Below are 7,623 nucleotides of genomic sequence, written 5' to 3' on the forward strand. Positions count from 1 at the left end.
TCCCTGGTAAATACTGAAGCAAAGTGATCATTTAATATTTCTGCCATTTCGCTGTCATTGCCTGTGAGTTTGTCGTGTGTATCCCTTCGTGACCCTATTCCTATCCTAAACTTTCTTTGGCTGTTGATGTGTCTAGAATTCTTTGTTTTTTTGGTATTCCTTTTTGCCTTTCTAATAGTTCTTTAGACTTCTTTCCCAGTCTTTTCACATTCCACTCTCTCCTTTATTGTCCAGTGTGTGCCTTTTTCTTTAGTTTCAATTTTGCCCTTGTTTCTTTATTCACTCCTGGTGTGTCATTTCTGGCTAGTCTGTTCTTGCTTTTTAGTGGGATATATTTCTCCTGGACTCTATTGATCACCGTTTTAAATGTTTCCCACTGCTGTTCTATTTCTTTGTCCAGGTCATTAATATGTCAAACATTTCACCGTTGGAAAATTCTCAAGTCACATATCCATGACAAAGCCAGTTGCTTTTGTGGGAGGAGCAAATCAACTTGGCAGAAAAATCAGCTGCAGCCCAATCCACAAATACAATATTTACACATCTTAGTAAAAATGTGCACTGTCAGAAGTGGGATTTGAATCCACGCCTCCGGAAAAGACAGTGACCTAAACGCAGCGCCTTAGACAGCTTGGCCATCCTGACTACCGATTTTGTGTTTCATTCTGTATCATTTCTGCACCGTTGGCCAGTGAAAGCAGCATAAAATTTTAAAATGGCATTCGCTCAATGTGGGGATCGAACCCACGACCCTGGAGTTCAGAATCTCATGCTTTACCGATTGAGCTAGCCGGGCCGAAGCGCTTCCAACCGCCTTATCTTTTATTGCAGCAAGCAAGAGAAAGAATCAATTTCAAATTATTCGAATCAGTTCTGAGGGAGAGAATAAAATGTCACTTCGAAAGGCACGGACCAATCAAGGACAGTCAGCAAGGATTTGTTCTGGGGAGGTCGTGTCTGACTAACCTGATTGAATTTTTCGAGGAGGTGACAAGAAGGATCGATGAGGATAGCGCAATTGATGTAGTCTGCATGGATTTTCGCAAGGCTTTTGAAAAGTTCCAACCTGGCAGATTGGTCAAAAAAGTAAAGGCCCCTGGGATCCAAGGGAATGTGGCTTGTTGCATGCAAAATTGGCTCAGTGGCAGGAAGCAAAGGGTAATGGTCGACGGGTGTTTTTGTGGTTGGAAGGCTGTTTCCAGTGGGGTGCCGCATGGCTCGGTACTTGTTCCTTTGCTTTTTGTGGTATACATTAACGATTTGGACCTCAACTTAGGGGGCATGATTGAGAAAGTTGCGGGTGACACAAAAATAGGCCATATGGTTGATAGCGAGGAGGAAAGCTCCAGACTGTGGTGGTTCAGGCTATTTTCTGATAACAAGGCACTCAATCCATCTATAAACGAATTTTGAACGAATACGTGTGTTTGACCCAGCACAGGCACGATGGGCCGAATAATAACCTCTTGTGGACTAATATAATACGATGATACCAAGTGTTATCAGACGGAAAAGCAACACATTCCAAATAAGAGCAGAGAGAGGAAACTAGTCTGACAGCATAACAGCACGGTGAGATATTGTATTTGAGAAGGATGAGGAGGGATAGTTTATCATGGCGGTAGTCAAAGTAGGGTATCATTTGTGACTTTGATAAGGACCATTTCATGCTGCGACAGAGGTGGAAACCAAATTGGAGAGATTCAGCCCGGGCGCGGCCCCATGGTGCGGGGTGAGACGGAGGGGGGCGGGTGGAAGCAGCATATAAGTTTAAAACGGTACTCGTCCAACGTGGGGCTCAAACCCACTACCCTGAGAGTTTTTAAAGATAAGGGGGAGCAGCCACTGTCTGTGTCTCTTGCTGCAATGGAAACAACACATTCCAAGTACGAGTAGAGAGAACACACCATTCAGCTACCCATTGTGTGACATGCTATGCCATCGGTTTCCGTAGTGTAGCGGTTATCACGTTTGCTTTACACGCGAAAAGTCCCCGGTTCGATCCCGGGCGGAAACATTATGTTGGAACTTGGTCTCCACAAGCATCCAGATCGATTTTCTTCTCATGCCGAAAAGGGAGACAGTGGCTGTTCCCTTATTCTTTGTAAGCTGCATCTTTTACTTCACTTCATTAAACAGATAATTTTGAGTGAGAGAAAACTGATCCACAGTGACGCTCTTTTCAAGTTTTATTCCCTTCTAATCTGGATATATTGGCTTTGGACAGAGTGGCTTTTGAAAGGAATTGGTCGGGTGGGATCTACAAACCTTTTCCAACGGTGGGGAATAAGGGAAGCGAACCAACCATCCACCAAGTTCTCCCGAATTCTCCGGTTCAATGGGAAACCGACCAACAAAAGCCCTTTCATTGACCGTGGAGGTTCAGTCAATTTTCTGATAACAAAGCGCTCAATCTATTTCTCTTGTCTATTTCCCGATGTTTCCGGATACTGTCTGCATCTCTGCCCTGTGTTTATCTCACTATGTGTCCACCTGCAGGGTGGTTTTTGAACGAAGATGTGTGTTTTTCTTCTGTTCTTTACATTAAATAAATGAGGTCATCAGGTGCTTCCCTCCCGACCAGAGGCAGACTTTCGAGCAGGGTTCTGTTAATTGTGAAGACGCAAAGAAAAATTGAATTGCAGAATTGTTCAAACCGGCTCTCAGGGAAAAAAAGTGTGACCCCGACGTGATTTGAACACGCAACCTTCTGATTTGGAGTCAGACGCGCTACCGTTGCGCCACGAGGCCTGGATGCTACAGTGCGTGTTTGTTTCTATCAATGTTTGTCAAGCACCGCTTTAGAGCTCCGAGATTGGTGGAATGGGTTGGCTTTCAAATCCCCGCCCACTCCCACCAGATGTCAGGCAGCATCAGAAGGATCCTTCACCTGTCAGCGGCAGCATGGCGCTCGCTTCCATCGCCTGCTGTCAGCGGACTGCAGCAAATCCAATTGCATTCATCCTGCACCCAGAATTATCACATCACAGGAAATGGATGTGGGAAACTGATCAAGGTACATAACAGGAGGGGATCTTCTGAAAAACACTTAGACTTTCGGTGTTTAGACTTCGATTAGAACTGCAAAAAAGAACGTGTGAAAATATAAACTATGGGTGTGATGTTTATACATGTAGGAAACTGCTCAAAATACATAACAGGACGGGAAACTACTGAAAAACACGTGGACTTTCGATGTTTGGACTTTGGCTAGAACTGCAAAAGAGAACGTGTGAAAATATAAATTATGGGTGTGATGTGTATTTATAAAGTGAATGTTTGTTTGCGGATTTCTCCCGTTACTGTCGCAACTATGTGTTGTTAATCCATCAACAATAACTTCCGTTAGATTTTAGCCCGAGTGGTTACAAAATAGCAAGTTTAGTAGATTGACTTACAACAGAGTTGTACCACAGCTGTCTTCAACAATACATTCAACAGGATTATTATTATAATATAACTGTCTACAGATTACATTAATGTCAAGCAATCAACACAAACTGACCTGTCTGCGAATCCAGGTATATCAGACCTGACCTTTGCGGACTGCCTGTGGAAATGGACTTCTGACTGACCCCTATTGAGAGCTCAAACATTTGAGAAGGGAGCATGCCCTATCTTTATACGATTCGGCTGCATTGTTCTGTACGTAATCACCACTGATCTTAACTCATGGTCGTAAACCATCCCACTTTGCTGACTCTCAGAAACCACCAAGGATTGCTTCATGTCTTCGTGCTTATTTAGCCTTTCTCCGTCATCAGGTTTTATATGCTTATACTAGGTAAGTACAACCTGGAGATCAGGTGTCCAGGACACCCAAGCTTCTGTGGACATCAACATTTAATAGTTTCTCACCATTTCAAAAATATACTGTTTTTCTGTTCTTCCTACCAAAGTGAATAACCTCACATTTCCCCACATTATGCTCCATCTGCCACCTTCTTGCCCACACACTAAAACTGTCTATATCCCTTTGCAGACTCTTTGTGTCCTCCTCACAGCTTAATTTCCCACCTAGCTTTGTATCATCAACAAACTTGGATACGTTAAACTCGATCCCTTCATCAAGTCATTAAAAGTCTTCTATACGCATATAAATAGTAAACGGGTAGTAAGAGGAGGGGTAAGACCGATTAGGGACCAAAAAGGAGATCTACACATGAAGGTATAGGGCATTGCTGAGGTACTAAATGAGTATTCTGCATCCGTCTTTACCGGGGAAGAAAATGCTGCCTAAATGACAGTAAAAGGGGAGGTAGTTGGGATACTGGATGGGGTGAAAATTGATAAAGAGGAGATACTAGAAAGGCTGGCTGTACTTAAAGTAGATAAGTCACCTGGTCCGAATAGAATGCATCCTAGGTTGCTGAGGGAAGTAAGGGTGTAAATTGCAGAGGTCCTGGCCATAACCTTTCAATCCTCCTTAGATACAGGGTTTGGTGCCAGAGAACTGGAGAATTGCAGATTTTACACACTTGCTCAAAAAAGAGTGAAAGGATAAACGCAGCAATTACAGGCCAGTCAGTTTAACCACGGTAGTGGGAAGCTTTTAGAAATGATAATCCGGGACAAAATCAATTGTCATTTGGACAAGAAAGCCACTGTGGCTTTCTTGGCAAATCTTGATTGAGTTTTCTGATTAGTTAACAGAGACGGCTGATGAGGGCAATGTGGTTGATGTTTTGTATATGGCCTTTCAAAAGGCGTTTGATAAAGTGCCACAAAATAGGCTTGTCAAAAGGGGCGATAGTGGCTGCTTGCTTATTCTTTAAAAGCGCTTTCTTTTATTTCACTCAACAGATAACTTTGAGTGAGCGAAAACTGATCCACAGTGACGCTTATTTCAAGTTCATACCCTTTGAATCTGAAAGGATATATTGTCCTTGGAAGGAGTGTTGCACAGATTCACCAGATTGTTACCAGGGTGCGATGCCTTAAATTATGAGAAGATGTTATATAAACTCGGCTTAAAGTCACACAAGTCACACTGCAAAAAGTTTTCATTTTTCTGACATACATTAATGACCTGCACTTGGGTGTACAGGGTATAATTTCAAAGTTTGCAGATGGCACGAAACTCGGGAATCTATCAAACAATGTGGTGGATACTATCAGACTTCAGGAGGACATAGACAGCCTTGTGAAATGGACTTTATTAATAGGGGCATAGAGTAAAAAAGCAACAAAGTTATGACAAACGTTTACAAAACACTGATTAAGCTGCAGCTGGAGTATTGTGTTCAATTCTGGGCACCGCACTTTAGGAAAGATGTCAAGGCCTTGGAGAGGGTGCAGAGGAGATTTACTAGAATGGTAACAGGGATGAGGGACTTCAGTTATATGGCGAGAATGGAGAAGCTGGGATTATCCCCTTGGAGCAGAGAAGGTTAAGGGGAGATTTGACAGAAGTGTTCAAAATAATGAAAGGTTTTGATAGAGCAAATAAGGAGAAACTGTTTTCAGTGGCAGACGGGTCGGTAACCAGAGGACACAGATTTAAGGTAATTGGCAAAAGAGCCAGAGGCGACATGAGGGAACATAATTTACACAGCGAGTTGTTATGATCTGGAATGCGCTGCCTGAAAGGCCGGTGGAAGCAGATTCAATAGTAACTTTCAAAAGGGGATTGGATAAATACTTGAAAAGGAAAATAAATTGCAGGAATTCTGAGGAAAGAGCTTATGGGTGGTGAGACCATTGGATCGCACTTTCAAAGGGCTAGCACAGGCACGATGGGCCGAATGATCTCCTTCTGTTTTGTAACATACTAAGTGTTGCTGGACGGAGAAGCAACACATTCCAAATCAGAACAGAGACAGGAGAGTAAGTCAGTTCACCATTGTTGTTAATGAAATAGTCGCAGTTTCCGTCGTGTAGCGGTTATCGCGTTTGCTTTAACTCACGAAAGGTTCCCGAGCATAAACATCCAGGGAGGAGTTTTTTTATCCTGCCAAAAAAGGCAAAACCTTTCTGCTGGTGAGGGAGTCTAAGTCAATATCACAATATCACAATCTCTGTTTGACGAGTGAAAACGGCCATACGCATCACTGTGAGTGTCAGACACGAGTCTCTAGGTGCCGCGTCCTGTACAGTGAATGTCAAAACTTTTAAAAGTTGCAGAAAGTGTTAGGGATTCAGTTACACAAACCTCTAATGGGAATGAGATTTTGTCAGAGGTTGCAGCCTTCTCAACTTCTCTTGCCCTTTGTGAGGCAACTGCTCCGGTTTAAATTCACAAACTGGATGAGTTGGTGATCACGGTGCACCAGACTCAGCGGTCCCGGGTGAGACAGTGAGAGAAATCAGCCCGGGGGCGGCCACAATGTGCGCGGTGACACTGCACGGGAGGTCGGGGGGAGTCAGAGCTGGGGTTCACCCCTGAAAGCAACAGAAACAGTTTAAAAGAGAATTCGCCCAACGTGGGGCTTGAACCTACGACCCTGAGTTCAAGAGGCTCATGTTCTACCAACTGAGTTCGCCGGGCCTGGAATGTACAACTACTCTTAACTCGGCCCTGGCTGTCCAGGGACAGCAATCACAACATAACGTCCATATCATTGGCTGTGTTTATCTAATTGTCTGTGTCGACCTGCAGGTTGATATTGAACGAATCCGAGTGTTTGTCTTCTGTTTTTAACATTAAATAAAAGAGGGCATCAGACACTTCCCTCCCTGACACTGGGGAACAAGTGAGACAGACTTGTTATTGTGAAAACGCAAATAAAGCATTAATTGCGGAATTTTACAGACTCTTATCAGCGCCAAAAGTAGCTTTACACCCCAATAAATAAATAAATGATACAAATAATACAATAATACATTTGTAAATAACAGAGTCACGAAACCAAAAATATTATTTGTACCTAATGTAAACACTCCCAGATATATTTGAAAATCTGCCATGCCTTCCCTGGTGGTCTTGTTGTTCGGATTCGGGACCTTCACAGCTGTGGCCTGGGTTCGATTCCCGGTTTGGGAATTTTGCTCTGACAAAAAACAAACGCAAATTTTGTCGAATCATGGCAAATTCACCGCACAGAAGGAGGCCATTCTGCCCATCGCGTCCGCGCCGGACGAAAATAAGCCACCCAGTCTAATCCCACTTTCCAGCACTCGGTCCGTAGCATTTTACGTTACGCCACTTCAGGTGCATATCCAAGTATTATTTAAATGTAACGATGGATTCTGCCTCTTCCACCCTTTCAGGCAGTGCGTTCCAGACACCCACCACCCTCTGGGTGAAAGAAATTCTCCTCAGCTCCCCTCCAATCCTTCCACCAATCACTTTTAATCTCTGCTCCCTGGTTATTGACCTCCCTGCTAGGGTAAATAGGTCCTTCCAATCGCCTCTATCAAGGCCCTTCATAATTTTGTACAACTCAATTAAATCACCCCTCAGCCTCCTCAGTTGCAAAGAAATCAACCCCAGCCTATCCAATCTTTCTTCACAGCCAAAATTCTCCAGCCCTGGCAACCTCCTCGTAAATCTCCTCTGTACCCTCTTTAGTGCAATTACATCTTTTTTGACCAGTCTGCCAATTGGGACCTTGTCAAAAGCCTTGCTAAAATCCATGTCGACTACATCAAAGTACTCCAGGTGTGTTCTCACCAAAGCCCTAT

General features: G+C 43.6%; 2 non-coding genes across 2 annotated transcripts; one reads left to right on the plus strand and one right to left on the minus strand.

The window, feature by feature from the left end:
* Nucleotides 1-1,944: 1,944 nt before the first annotated feature.
* trnav-uac (transfer RNA valine (anticodon UAC)) lies at nt 1,945-2,017 on the plus strand. Its single transcript has one exon. It is a non-coding gene; the product is annotated as a tRNA-Val (tRNA).
* A 662-nt stretch (nt 2,018-2,679) lies between these two features.
* trnaw-cca (transfer RNA tryptophan (anticodon CCA)) lies at nt 2,680-2,751 on the minus strand. Its single transcript has one exon. It is a non-coding gene; the product is annotated as a tRNA-Trp (tRNA).
* Between the last annotated feature and the right edge of the window lie 4,872 nt (nt 2,752-7,623).

This window comes from Heptranchias perlo, unplaced genomic scaffold (assembly GCF_035084215.1).
Source record: "Heptranchias perlo isolate sHepPer1 unplaced genomic scaffold, sHepPer1.hap1 HAP1_SCAFFOLD_50, whole genome shotgun sequence".
Lineage (NCBI taxonomy): Eukaryota > Metazoa > Chordata > Chondrichthyes > Hexanchiformes > Hexanchidae > Heptranchias > Heptranchias perlo.